Source organism: Schistocerca gregaria, chromosome 4 (assembly GCF_023897955.1).
Source record: "Schistocerca gregaria isolate iqSchGreg1 chromosome 4, iqSchGreg1.2, whole genome shotgun sequence".
NCBI classification, from domain to species: Eukaryota; Metazoa; Arthropoda; class Insecta; order Orthoptera; family Acrididae; genus Schistocerca; species Schistocerca gregaria.
In genome coordinates, this window is record NC_064923.1 from 369,209,452 (window position 1) to 369,224,784 (window position 15,333).

Genomic DNA, 15,333 nt, shown 5'->3' on the forward strand with positions numbered 1-15,333 from the left:
CGAATGGATCACTAGTTGTTATTATAAGCTTGTTGATGGGTTAACACATGATGATGAACTCTGAATCAACAAATCCGCAACTACACAGTGGCATCCGGTGTTGTGTTGCCTCTGGAGATGCTGTTACGTATTGGTTTTCAGTGCATACAGATAAAACTGCAGTCAAGTAAAGTGGAAGTAATAACACGTTTATTCGGGATACAGCTACAGGAAGAAACAAGGCTATAAAGCATCATGTAGCGTTTAGGTGGGCTACAGGAAGACGCAGCACTTAGCAAGTAATTACTTACGGAGTTGCTAGAGGAGGTACCACCAGGCTAGTTACTCGGTTGAGGGTGTGTGCTGGGGACCTAACAGTGAGGCGCAGTCCGAGACCTAGGACTGTGACTCGGTCCGCCAAGGGCTGTTCGGGAGTTACTCCGAGTGAGGGACCGCAGAGCAGTTGGCACAACTGCCCGGCCTGGCTACTCCCGACGAGGACTGGCCCTTGGAGGCTATGCGCCAGTCTAACAAGGAACCCCTTGAGTGCGAGGCGCACGTTTAGTCTTATAAGGCTCACTTGAAAGTGTTGGGTTAACAGTTATGAGAGGAAAAATATTAGCTGCTAATGACTCACCATGTGCATCAGGAGGGCGACAGAAAGTGAGTGTCCGGGAGGTGTAGAAACCAACCTTCTGTGGGATGCATGTATTACACTTCACAAAATAGACATCGTCGACATTCAAGAAACGTTCAAAACAAACCATTAACTGACACCGTGAACATCGAATGAAAAATGCTGCGCCACAGTGATCACAAAGGTTCGCACCATCAATATCGAAAGCGAACTTCTTGGGAATTACAAACCGTGCAGAACGTTCAGCTAGGCACTCACTCTTAAAGAATGCATGTAGAATCGCTTTGGTGTAACGGGGTGATGAGAAATGATGGAATGTGATGGCATGCAACCGAACGAGAAATAGTCCGTCGTGGAGCTTATCGTGAAAGTATCACTTAAGGCATAGCTGCAGATAGCGTGATATGTTTTATAGGCACGGAAAAAAACAAACATCCAGAGGTTGAATTTGTCCATTGGTTGCAAGTGGTATGAATAGTAATTCACACACTTTTCAGGAGAGTTATTTGCCCTAAAGGGGTATTATTTTTATACGTAGACAATCAAGCAAAAGAAGTTATTTTGAGGAGATATTGACCAAAAGCAATGCTCATACCATAACTGCTTGCTGTGACGTAAATATTCCCTACAGTATTTGCAAAATCACCCACATGAAGAAGAATCATAAAGTAAAGAGCACCCCCAACTTCTCGCAGCGCAATAAATAACTTTCCAGCCAGTTTATCATCCAGATTGTGCATGAATGCGTTAAGCCATTGAGTTAGTTGATCTTGATACAATTCTCTTGGTTTCTCTAACTTCCAGGGTTCGTTCCCTCTTCAAATCCCGATTGGTCGGAACTGAAAACAAATTCCTCACTGACCCATGGGACGAGTTTGTTTATTTCATCCACAAATTTTCGTACATATTCCGCAGTTTGCTGTGCATCGTCAAACTGACGCTTTGTTTGAAATTTCATTATTGTACGTCTTCCACATTGTTTGAAGTTATGCAACCACCCACTGCTTCCATTGAAATCATGTAATTTGATGTCCATAACATAGTAGGTCACTATCGTGCATATCCTATAAACTCTACAGAGCATTCTTGAAACGCGCAAACAACAGTTTTTGTAACTGGTGGGCCTTGCTCACCCTTGAATATCCGTAGTTTTTCTTACTCACTTACTTCTTATCTGTAGTTCTTCTTACTCACTACACGGTCATATTGCTGCGGACGCATTCGAAATCTGTTCATAATTGTTTTGTTACTATACTGCGGAGGATCTTCCATGTACGTAATTAAGTTTATTACCCGCTCCTTGGATCAACGATTGTCCTTTACTACATTTCACTGGGGGAGGCAATTGTGGTGCCCCTTGTCAGACAAGGATGATGAAATACAGATTCGACACCTATTTCAATATCACTTTCACTCGTTAAGCACGCATCATCATCATCATCGCCCTCATGTACATTTTCCGCACTGTCGAGCGTATACGACACCACACATTCCACTGACTCATCTTGCAGAAATGCTGATATTTAATCTGCAACTTTTTTCTCACTCTACGAAATTCCTTGGCTCCCTTTCTGACGAAATGTCAACATCGACAACTGTTTTAGATTTAATGCAATGTTTACTTTGTTTATCGTTGCCATCGCACTGCTATGTGTCAACACCACTAGCACTGTAGCACTGTTGTGAGTTGCTCCTCAGTAGCCTCGTGCTGTGATCACCATTTGATACCCCCAGTCCAGCTCCTGCCTTTAGCTACTATTGTGGTTGCATGGTAAACAATATGTGGGACGTCGAATGCCCCGAACATCATTGGCCTTTTGCGACCTCACACTCAAGGGGTTCCTCGTAAACGTGGAGCTACACTGTGCAGTCTATTTTCAGGCACGTGACTTGGGGAGGGAAATAATCCCGTGGTGGCTGCGTCTTCTGTCGTCGACTGGAATGCCACCACACGGTGAGAGTAATGCCTGCAGTAGTGAGGTGCTGAGTTTTCGGCGATAATAAGCCACGTTGTATTGGCTGTTGGGCTGACTTGCCATCCGGAACTGTTATCATCGAGCTGGACTGCAACCACCTGTGCAGGAAACGGACGGCGCCTTATGTTTAGGCCACCCAAGGGGCGATGGTGTGTGCCGTTGTAGCGCAATCCGAGTGCAAGTGAGGGTACTGTAACCCTTCTTCATTGAGCAGAAGTTGGCTAGTAGCAAAAGATCCTGCAGCCTCTCTCCTTTGGGAAAGAGATGGCAAAGCCATCGAGTAGTTGCTGCGTAACCTGTACCCCCTCCCTCCTACGGGGAGAGACGACGGTGCCCGCCAAATAGAGGACGGAGCAGTATCAGTGGGTGTCCACAACTTAAACGGTGTCTCCCCCTGGTGACGTAAATATCCAAATCCAGCCGGGGAACCATTGGTGGCCACAGCCCGGTCCTTGGAACTGGTATCTAAGGTTGAGAGGCGTCGCCACGCAGACATTGTGGACAACATGGGCGCGAACAGCAGAGTGGACGAGAGTGGGAGCAGCTGAAAACCCCCTCCCGCCGGAGGTTCGACTCCTCCGTCGGGGATGGACGTGTGTGTTGTCCTTCGCGTTAAGTTAGTTTAAGTAGTGTGTAAGTCCAGGGACTGATGACCCCAGCAGTTTTGATCTCTTAGAACTTTACACACATTTGAACATTTTTCTTCGAAATTAAAGCCAAACAGACTAAGATTAGGATGTCACAGAAGGACCGATGGCATAGCGGGACCTGGAACGAATTCAGTAAGGAAAAGGGTGGAACACCAGAGGCGTCCGGAGTGCAAAACCGCCAGAGTAGCCGACATAGAGAGAGAACACGGCAGGAAAAGTGTGTACCTCCGGAAAATTGCTTTATTGAGAACCCGCGTCCAGAGCGTGCGTAGAAGCATGGGAAAGGAAAGAAGCGTAGTGCCGGTAGAAGTGGTCTGTAGAGTGTTCATTGCCATGACATGCGTGAAAGCGCAGAAAGAAAAAGTGTGGAGAGCCATAGAAGTGGTCCATTAAGCACTCATCGCTATGGCGTTCGTAAGGGTACAGAGACGGAAGAAGGAGGTCTTGGGTAAGGAATGAGGACTGGGCGGTCCGGTGAACCGAGAAGGCAGGTAAAAGAGGTTGGCGCACCGGAAGATTCCACTCAATGCGGAGCTGTTGTAGGTCGGCAGAGCCTTGGAGGTGGTTGATAGAGTCGTGGAGACCAGATATCCCTGGAGGCCGGATGGCCCTCGAGGCCGGATGACCGAGGAGGTGTGCCACTTTTGGACGGGCGTGTAATGGCTGCAGCCTGCAGAGGCAACAGGAAGCAGCATCAGGCACGACAAGAGGAGCGGACAGCCAGAGTCAAGCAGAGAGAGCATAGTGCGAAGGCTGGGCTCCAGCCGAAAATGGTGGTGGAGCAGATCTAGATGGCAGCTAAAACCTTCAATGAGCAAGTACGAGGGAGAAAATGTGCTGAAAAACGGCTCTGGAACCAGAGTAAATGTGTGATCTAGTTGCCGTCTCCTATATCCGAAGCAGGATCTCCCACAAGCAGAGGTAAAAACCATTCAACAGCCTAAATCGCATAAAATATTCCTTTATTTAAGACGACCAGTTTAGACAGGCTTTGCTGTTATCTTCAGGTCTTAAAAATTTTGGATTGTCAAACGTGTTCACTTTACTTTGAACTTCATGCCAAGTTGTCAAGGGGATAAAAATCAGCACATTATAAAAGATCTGTCTTTACTAGCGTATTTAAAAACATAAAGCATCTTGTGTAAAAGGCCATGTCCATATATATAGGGTGTTTTCGTAAGAGTGTGCAATAATTTAACAGGACATAGAGGATGCTCCACTGAACAGTTTGAGGTAGGTAACCTGGGGTCTGAGAAGACATCTTAAGGAAATAATAGGAATAAAATCGCATTACCGTGTACTTTTTTAATTACACTAGTATAGTTAACTGCAAATACCATTATCGAGACAATGAACGTACCATTTATACTGCATCTTACAAAATACGCTTAAACTGACGGCCAACAACCTCAATGCAAGCATGACATCGGCGACTCACCCTGACAAATAGCCTTGGTGTGTTTCGAATCACATCACAGGCAGCTACAATTTTGGAAACTGATTCCATCTCTGTATCCACTGCAGTCTCATACACAACTGACTTTAGATATCCCCTCAGGAAATAATCAAGGGAATTCAGATCAAGTGACCTCGCAGGCCATGGAATAGGACTTCCTTTTCCAATCCTGCGACCAGGAAATACAGCATTGAGGTGGTTGCTCATATCCACACTGAAGTGAGGCGGTGCGCCGTCGTGTTGTATGCTCATCCTCTCACGGACAGCCAATGTTACGTTCTCCAACAACTCGGGTAGAACTGTCTGCACGAACCTCAAGTACAGGTGGCCATTCAGACGGCCACGTAGACTTCCCAGTAATCAGGCTCGTCCTCCTCGTTTAATTCCAAGAAATAAGGAATGTACAAGTAAATAAACAGCACAGTACCTGTAAACTGGTACGCACTTTAGTTGTAAATTAGTTGGTAAACAATAAGGCTAGACAAAGCGGCAGACAAGTTTACTTCCATATCTCCTTAAGCTGGCTTCTCCGACCCCCGGTTCCCTACGTCAAATTGTTCTGTGGAGCATTCTCTATGTACTGTTACATTTTTGCACGCTGTTACGGAAACACCCTGTTATCGCTCACAGATGTTTATGACATCACAAAAACACACTACACAGTAGCACATCTGTTTACATAAGCTGGACATATTCTGAACAGTCTCAAATAAAAAAAATATTTTATGCGATATTAGCTGTACAATGAAGTAGAACAGATTGATCCTTCAGTACTCTCAAAATAAGAAAACTCAGTGCAAGAAGAGGACTTGCCGTGGCTGCAGCGTGCGGTTGCGCCAAGAAGCAGCATCAGGCGGCTAGAGGGAACATTGGCCAGGTGGCAGATGAAACTGGGAAAGCTGTGATCGCCGCCCATTCAGGTATTGGGACGAGAACGGGACAAGGAATATTTACTGTTTCCGGGGCCAAAGATTTAAATGAACACAGCAGCGTGGAAACTCCATTAGCAATGACAAAAAACACGTTGCCAAGAATAGTTTTATCCTCGTCGTGACGCATCTGTTCACGCAGGATTACTAAAATTTGTTTTTACGTAGAAACTGAAATTAATCACAGGTAAGGAAACTGTTAAAATTAACTGGACCGGACGGCCTTTGTTGATGGAGGATGAATTTTTGTTAGTGCCCAAACTGACTTTAAGAAAAATGCTGTAAAATTTAGAGATGGCTACGTCTTTTAACACCACCATCAACTTTACGAGGCCGGTATCTGTTATTTACGTATGAAAGGAAATCGTAACTTGTAGACTGTGGCCAGATCATTTAAGATTCCGCGCTTCCATTCAAGTTTGCAGAACGTTTCGTGATGACCTGCAGTTAATATCAGGGACGCAGTAGCAAGTTGCAAATGAATGAATGGCAGAATACTAATTGAAATCGCCAATTGCGTCTCCAAGCCACGATCTGTTAAGCTCGTGCTGGTCATTGGTTGTAACAATAAAATATTTCATGTATCTTATATCTATTAGGAGAACTGTCAAAATGAGAACTCATGAGACGTAAATACTTTACATTAATTTAATTGCAAATGGTTCTAAAGCTAATAAATGACAATAAGATTTCTCTATACAAAAGAAATATTAAATAATGATACGCAAGGAACGCAACTATAGTGCTTCCTGTCAGTCTAAAGACTAACAGACAAGACAAAGAGATCCTAGCAGGAACGCTCTTAACTTACTTTCTAAAACAACAAAAACGAATTATCATCGATCGCAGTCGGCCACAGGCTGTCTGCCGCTATATCTTTGAAATATTATTTTGAAGCCGGCCATAGTGGCCGAGTGGCTCTGGGCGCTTCAGTCCGGAACCGCGCTGCAGCTACGGTCGTAGGTTCGAATCCTGCCTCGGGCATGGATGTGTGTGATGTCCTTAGGTTAGTTAGGTTTAAGAAGTTCAAGGTTCTAGGGGACTGATGACCTCAGATGTTATGTCCCATAGTGCTCAGAGCCATTTTGAACCATTATTTATGAAGTAATAATTACATTTCACAAAATTAATTGACGTTAGTTATTTCATAGATAAGTGCACGTTTTTGTGCTTTCCGTGGTCCTTGAGATGTTAAATTTACAAAAAAAAATTACGTGAATCTGTCCACGTAATGCTTCAATTGCCAATACGTGATGGCGCGCGAGTCTCTTCGAAACTTGACCCTCATCACATCACCAACGGCGGAGCGACAACAGGAAGTAGCATCGGGCAGAGCTTCTGGTGGGGGGGGGGGGAGGGGGGGGCAGCAGCGTTCGGATGACGGACAAGACGAGAATGCGATATTGCATTTCCGGTGTTGTACTGATGACAATGCAATGCGGCGACCACAGGCATTACTAAACACATCAGATGAATTCGCGATGACTACCATCAGATGTAGAATAAAATGATGACAATGAAAATTTGTGCCAGACCGGGACTCGAACCCGGATTTCCCGCTAATCGCGAGCGGTAGCCCTACCATTTGGTTATCGTTCACGACTCACAGCCAGTCCTAAACTTCCATATGTCGTCAACCAAATGTCTACGTAAGTTTGGAAGATAGGAGACGAGATACTGCCAGAAGCAAAGCTGTGAGGACGGGGCGTGAGTCGTACTTGGATAACTCAAACTAAAACATATTAGGGAGTATTATCTTGAACAAGGCTATCTCAGAAAAAAGCTTTTAAACTCCAAAAACGTTACAGCAAAGGCAATTTTAGCTGAAAGACGAAAACATGAAAGGAAAAATAACGTAGAAACTAAATATGCTGGAATATCATGGAATGAGATCTGGAAAAACATTAGTAGTGATGTTCTTTGCCCGCATCTCGTGGTCGTGCGATAGCGTTCTCGCTTCCCACGCCCGGGTTCCCGGGTTCATTCCCGGCGGGGTCAGGGATTTTCTCTGCCTCGTGATGGCTGGGTGTTGTGTGATGTCCTTATGTTAGTTAGGTTCAAGTAGTTCTAAGTTCTAGGGGACTGATGACCGTAGATGTTAAGTCCCATAGTGCTCAGAGTCATTTGAACCATTTTTGATGTTCTTTCGTCTGACGTGAGAGCAGCGTGGTACAAGATAGTCAGTGGCATCATCAGCATTAACGAGCGTCTCTTTGCCATTGATTTAAGTGACACTAACCGCTGCAGCAAATGCAACCTCCTTGATAGTGTGGTTCATCGTTACACATGTGGAGATCGGATTATAAACTAGAGGAGAAGTAGGGAGAAAATTGCTCAAATAACAAGAACTTCAGCAAACAATGTACTGACTAACATTTTCTTCACACCAGAAGAAAGTTACTACCCTCAGGCAAAAAATAACGCAGTTATTTGGTTAATGGGTAAATATACAAGTTACATTTTTGACAATATTGGGAGCGATGAACATATTGAATACGAGATGTATATGGAAAATGAATTCGAGAAAACACTTAAGTATCAGAATCACAATAAGAAATATGGTAACATGCTCCGAATTGTCTTCAACAGAATGGGTATAGGTTAGGAACATGTGGATTCCTCGTTGAGAGGGGATGGATTGGGTCACGTTCCCGACCCTAACCTCATCTGCAAGTAACGTATGAAAAATAAATTAGTAGTACAGCGTATACAAGAATATGACGGCAAACATCTGGTGTCTGTTATAAAGGTAGATTTTGAACTGCCTAAGGATGCGTTTAGAAGGCTGGAAATGACAAAAAAAAAAATACCAAGGCAGTGAAGGACTTTGCGATGTCACTGTTCGGGATTGCTCTTCTGTCCACGTAATTTACCCTGGAAGGAACACACATCAAGGATTTACTGAATGATTAATTTGGGTCTGGGAAATGATGATGAGGAACCTCAAGCTGTAGAAGAAGAACAAGACCATGCTGAACTGCCACCAGTTGAAGAAGACAGTGATGATGCTAAATGTGTTGTACTACTAAAGACTGAATATCATTCCTCATTCTATGAATGCTGTAATTTATGACTGCAATTATCTGTCACCTTATTTATGTCATTTCATTGTAAGCTACTGTTTTTGTGGAATTAAATGAAAATACGGTAGAGCACTTGCCTGCGAAAGGCAAAGGTCCAGAGTTCGAGTCTCGGTCCGGCACACAGTTTTAATCTGCCAGGAAGTTTCATATCAGCCGACACTCCGCTGCAGAGTGAAAATCTCATTCTCCATACGTCTACGATGTGTACGCACATCCACTATGAGTATTCCCGTACAGGTCAGACCTTGTGTTTCAAAGTCGCACGCCAGGGATCGGCAGATTAATACCATATTGTAGTAAGGGTGTTATACTGCTGACAATGCACTGCGGCGACCCAGCCGTTATTGAACACATCACATGAATTCGCAAATGCGTTTAATGACTGCCATCAGCTGCAGAATGGAATGACGACAATGAAAATTTGTGCAGGACCGGGACTCAACGACATTTGGAAGTTTGAGTTTGGCCGTGAGTAAGGCGACCGCTCGCGATAAGCGGGAAATCTGGGTTCGAGTCCCGGCCCAGCACAAATTTTCACTGTCGTCATTCCATTGTACATCTGATGGTGGTCATTATTCGCAATTGCGAATTCATTTCGTGTGAGACGAGAATGTTGTGAGGCGCCAAACGTTGTGTACCAATTTCGTTACATACAGATACGAGGAGAATCCCAAAAGTAAAGTCTCCTATTTCTTCATAAGTACATATACCTGTTTATTTCTACAATGGTTTACATCAGTTTACAGCTTGAACATTTAGCTATTTTTTGACATACTCACCATTTCTGTCGATACATTTTTGTAGACACTATGGCAGTTTTTGTATGGCGATGTCATACCAGCTTGCCACCATTCTGTTCAGAAAGTTATCAACCTCTTCTTTCACCTCGTCGTCGGAGCTGAATGGCTAGGAGCAAATTTACGCTGACAGGTACTGTGAGACACTGAAAAAACTCAAACGGGCAATTCAGAACCGGAGAAGAGGAATTTTGAGCAAGGGCGTACACTTTCTCAATGACAACACTCGCCCACACATCGCTCGCCGAACCGTTGCTCTCCTACAACAGTTTCAGTGCAACATCATCACCCACCCACCCTATAGTCCTGATTTGGGGCCCAGTGACTATTACCTGTTCCCTAGGTTAACAGAACATTTGGCCGGAAAGCGATTCAGCTCCGACGACGAGGTGAAAGAAGAGGTTCATAACTTTCTGCACAGCATTTCGGCGAGCTGGTGTGACATGGTATATAAAAACTGCCACAGCTTCTACAAAAATGCATCCACAGAAATGGTGATTACGTCGAAAAATAGCTAAGCAGTAAACTCATGTAAGCCATTGTAGAAATAAACAGGTCTATGTACTTATAAAAAAAATAGGAGACCTTACTTTAGGATTGCCCTCGTAGAACAGCAGTCCAGCAGATTGGAAGTAATAGCATTTCTATTCGGAATACAAGTACAGGAAGAAATAACACTATCAAATTGTGTCATGTAGATGGGTTGCAGGAAGACATTGCACTCGGCAAGTAGCGACGCAGCGAGTTACGAGGGGCAGCAGGCTGGTAGCTTTGTTGAGTTCAGTGAGGCGTCGCCGGGAGAAGGTTTCGTCAGATCGGTGGAGGTCGGCGCTGGTTGTGAGATACTCAGAATGGCAAATGGTGGAGCGGTCGGTGCAATGCCCAGCGTATCTCCCAATGGCGACTGGCCCTTGGAGATCATGCGCCGGCCTAAGAACTGCTGAGGTAGAGGTATACATCATGAACTATTTTCAGCCACGTGACTTTCAGAGGACTGCATGGCGCCAAATGGCAAGAGTAGAGTCACCAGTGATGGCGCCCTGAGTTTTGACTGACAAGAAATCACATATTTTTTGTTGCTGTGTTGGCTTGCTATCTGTTATCATCGAGCTGACTTGCAGACGCCTGTGCAGGGAGCGGACAACGCCTGAAGCTTAGGCCACCCGTAGGACATGGATGCGTGTGCAGTTGTAGCCCGTCAAAGTGTAGGTGCGGATCTACAGATGTGTGAAATAGGCTCTCATATGTGAATGTAGGAGATGGTTGAAAACGTACACCTGCAAGTCCATGAAGGACTCCCACTACCAAACGGCAGATTAATGGACGTGTGACTGAAATAAAGAAACAAACGAAATGCTGGGACAGTGGTTCCAGAACTACAACCTCAACATTTCGGGAACTAAATTAAACCGAAGATAGTGAGCTGCACTGGAGCAGATGTGCACAGGACAAGGCAAATGCGCAGATTCACTACACAACTGGGGGTAAATAACATCTCCGGTCTGTAACTGCTGTGCATCGAGATAGACTATCCAGCACCTTGGCAGCCAACGCTTTTTGTGTTCTTATAAAGGAAACTGGACTGACTTCGTGGAGGCATCTGCATCACCGCTAGAATGGGTTAAACATCTTCACATTCATATATAATCTCTATATATGTCCATACATTCTTTGCGGAAATTATTAATTCATTGCTGCTTTTGTGTAATTTGTGCCTCTTGAGTCTCTGTCCCTATTTGCATGTAATGTCATACGCTAAATAGCAAAAACACGTTAGCTTTATCAAAGAAATGCTAATAAGTATGCAAAAGTTATGCTTGAGAGTGTGATTCACAAATAATTTCAGCGGACAAAATAGCAACGTTCTCCCTAACCCTGTGACTACCAGTTTTATTGTTTCATTTCAAAAACATTAATGTATGGTTGTTTTAGTTAATGTCTTAGTCAGAAGTTTCGGGGTGCACTCAGCCTCGTGATGCCAGTGGAGGAGCTACTCGACCGAATAGTAGCGGCTCCGATCAAAGAAAACCATCATAGCGAGCGATAGAGCTGTGTGCTCACCAGACATTCCTCCTATCCGCATCCCCATCTGAGCATGATACGGCGGTCGGATGGTCCCGATGGGCCACTTGTAGCCTGAAGACGGAGTGCTTTAGTCAGAAGTAACAATATGAAAAGAATGTGCCCCGCCGTTTTCTTTTCCAAGCCGGTTGGGGGCGGGGAGGGGAGGAGGTGTAGTAGGACATACAGGATTACTTATAAGTTCTTCCATGGTTTCAGAAGCGACTGCGCAAATACTACAAGACATACTGAAAAGAGACACACATCAGTGAACAAAGCATCTCTCCAAGTTTATAACTCACACTACAGGTGCTCCATATGGGCTTCGTTCATGACGTGGCAAGCACCAATTCGTGGGTGCAAGTAGTTGACACGATGTGTCCAGGAAGGCGCGAAGACGCCCCTTCTTTGCGAATCTGACAATTGGGTTGCCTGTCTGCAGGTGCAAACTAATTCCATATGACAACACTGAGACGACGGTTAACAATGACACTTGAGGAAAGCACAACCTGTAATCATTAGAACTCTGTTAACCATTAGTAGGCTTCCCGTTATAAGTGAGAACTGATGCATATCAGTAACATGCAAGAAATTCCAATTGATTCTCTGGTAACCTATTGTGGGACACAGACGTCTCCATAGTATTCAAGTGGTTAAAGAAACCCCTGGTCGATCTGAAGCACCATACATAACATAAAATTAGTAGCAGCAGATCACGTGGCCCTCCACCGCTAACATAAATCACGGTAGTGACGTGGTCCGTAGGTGCCAGTTGGTTGTATGGAATCGGCCCAATTAGATGGATCGATGTGGAGACGTGACAGAATGGCAGAAAGGAGCTATCGTGTTTGGAGGTTTCCGCTTCCACACCATGAGTGGTGTTCCTATTTGTTGCTGTATCAAAGCGGGTTTTCCAACTTCTCTATAGGGAATGGTGTTCCACTTCCTGCCACATAGCACGGTGCAAGAAGTGTGGTCTTAAAAAGATCATAACCGACAGGGACTGGAGAGAAATGTCGAACCTTATCAATAACAATTGATTTCAAACACGAAAGGCTTGCAGGTGTCAATGACTCCTGGTCAACTATTAAGTTCCGACTGCGCATTGTCAAGGCAACTGTACACAATGGGTACTGGAGTGAAGGACTCCGCAAAACGCCGTTGTTCATAGCGGCACTTAGTAGCTCTTCTTGAAAGGGCCAAACAACACAAAAACTAGACAGTAGCTCACGAGAGGTGCGTAGTGCAGTGCGAAGAGTCGCAATTTTGCCTATTTTCAAATGACTCGTGTCGTCGAGTGCACCGATGGACCAAATTTTGTCTCACCAGCAGCCTATGCAGGATGTAGTTCAGTCCGGATATGGTTCTTTGACGTTTTAGGGCTAATTTCACACCATGACCTGGACTCACTCATTCAGGTTACTGTGAATATGAATCGGTATATTAACTGCAGGTAGGTCTTCCGGGCTGTACGTTCTTGGTCCATGAAACGTGTCCGTTCCTAATGTTCCGTACAGAACTGCACTGGATATCTTGAGAGGTGCTCGTGATGCTGATGTCTTAACACATGCCCAATCATCCTGTCCTTTCTTCTTAGTGTTCTCCTTAGGTAAGACGGAGAGGCTGAGCAGAACCACGAGTAGTTCTGAAGATGGCCAGCGTAGCTCTGGAGTACACAGTATGAACGGAAAAGTTTCGTGGAAGATTTACCTGGAGCTAAAATATCCTTTCGCAAAGAACGGTAGTTTAACGTCGTGTCGACAGCATTAAGGGAGCGCAAGATGTCATTACGAAAGGCTGGGGAAAGAACTTCTTAAAGGAACCATCCCAGCAATTACCTGGAGCGAATTAGGTAAATCACGGGAAACCTAACTCTGGGTGGCCGAACGGGAATTTGAACCATCGTCCTCCTGAATGTGATTCCAGTATGTTGACCGCTACCGCACCTCGCACGCTACATCCGGTCGTGAAAGCCTTCATTGTACAGCTGGGGTATTCATTTCAACATCCTCGGTGACCAGGTGTTGTTCTTTCATCTATATCTTCATAATGAATATGCTATGGCAAGTCTGCTCATGAAAGATGACAACAACGAAGCTCCAAAGACTGCACGCATACGTTCATGGTTTAACGCATACTCAGGCACTCAATCGCAACTCTACTAGCACGCTAAATCACCCGATATTAGTCCCACAGAAACATATGGGATTGTTTGAAACAACGTAACATTCAATATCCCTGCAATTTTGTGGCACTCCAGGAGCGATCAGTGGGTGGATTCAGCTGGGTATGGCAGACGGAATTATCTTGCCGAATTGATGTTACGAGCAATGCTAAAGGCGGTGTCACACGTTATTAGCTTGATGTCTTCTGGCGGTGACTAATTTTTTGTCCAGTACGGTTATGTTCCATTGGTACAGGCACAAAATTTAGCGAAAACGATTATGTAAATTAGCGGTTTTTAGCGAAATCGACGATTTTTACGAGATGTCGCAAACTTAGTAGTACTGCCATATAAAAATGTTGTACATCTCAGGACTGCAGAGAACTAATGTTCATACCGATAGTTATTCAATGTGGAAACTGCACTTTGACTTCTAATTTCCTCGAGGCTGAGCTTCGTGTGTGATATTAAAATGGCAACTCGTCCCCTGTGTAAGGACCTTTGACGTGACGTCGGAAATACCACATAATATGAAACAAACACCAAATTTGGCAAAAACTACGATATTTGTCAAAAAATTACACAGAACATCCCAAGAAACCAAAAATTTGACCGAAGAAACATCAATTTAGGGAAAAATAAAAAGGAATTTGGAAAAATTGATAAAAATAACGCCGAATTTTGGCAAATGTAACACCAAATTCGGGAAAAATACACTTCATTTGGCAAAACGTAAAACCAAATTTGGCAAAAAATAACACACAATTTGGCAGAAAACCACGAAATTTTACCAAAATTGGCGTAACAAATAACCGACTGTGGCAAAAATTAATAAAGAATTTCGCAAACAGTAATACCGATTTAGGAAGAAATGACACTGAATTTGGCAAAAATTAACAGAATTTGGCAAAAAATTATAATGAATTTTGGAAAAGTAACACCAGTTTTTGCAAACAGTAACACAAAATTTGAAGAAAATCACATCAAAAGTGGCAAAAATCACACGTAATTTATCAACAAATAACACCGAATTCGCCATAAAAATAGCACCGAATACGTGAGAAAAACAACGAACTTGGGAGAAATACACCGCATTTGGCCATAACCACGAAATTTGTGCCAAAAAATCCTAATTTGGCAGTAATTAAAGATTTTGGCAAAAAGGTAACAAATGTGGCAAAAAATAACATCGAATTTGAAACTTCCAGGCAGATTAAAACTCTAGGCCGGACCGAGACTCGAACTCGGGACCTTTGCCTTTTGCGGGCAAGTGCTCTACCAGCTGAGCTACCCAAGCACGACTCACGACCCGTCCTCACAGCTTCAATTCTGCTAGTACCTCGTCTCCTATCTTCCAAACTTCACAGAAGCTCTCCGGCAAACCTTGCAGAACTAGCACTCCTGGAAACTTCCCCCAGGCTGTGGCTAAGCCATGTCTCCGCAATATCCTTTCTTCCAGGAGTGCTAGTTCTGCAAGACTTGCAGGAGGGCTTCTGTCAGAATTGAAGCTGTGAAGACGGGTCGTGAGTAGTGCTTGGGTAGCTAAAATGGTAGAGCACTTGCCCGCGAAAGGCTAAGGTCCCGAGTTCGAGTCTCGGTGC

At 44.3% G+C, this 15,333-nt stretch overlaps 1 protein-coding gene across 2 annotated transcripts in view; it reads left to right on the plus strand.

The window, feature by feature from the left end:
• LOC126365867 (facilitated trehalose transporter Tret1-like) overlaps window positions 1-15,333 on the plus strand; it is a 459,878-nt gene that overhangs the window by 424,121 nt on the left and 20,424 nt on the right. The window lies entirely within an intron of this gene.